Genomic DNA, 255 nt, shown 5'->3' on the forward strand with positions numbered 1-255 from the left:
ATAATGGGGCTAAATAGTTCTCAGTCGGAGGAACATTCTGGTCAGCACTTCATAGTAATCTCAAAATACTTACATTACATAACATATAAATATTTTACTCAGGCTTATTAATAGAAACTAATGATAGTTGACTTTAAGATAAATGTGTTTTTGGAAAATCCATTACTCTTAATACCTTCTGGTGAAATGAAAAAAATTTATGAGATTCATATTCCGCTTAATTCAGTTTTCTCAGGTGACAAGATAGTGGAAATA

The sequence above is a fragment of the Cebus imitator genome, unplaced genomic scaffold, assembly GCF_001604975.1.
Source record: "Cebus imitator isolate Cc_AM_T3 unplaced genomic scaffold, Cebus_imitator-1.0 Scaffold50, whole genome shotgun sequence".
Taxonomy (NCBI): Eukaryota; Metazoa; Chordata; class Mammalia; order Primates; family Cebidae; genus Cebus; species Cebus imitator.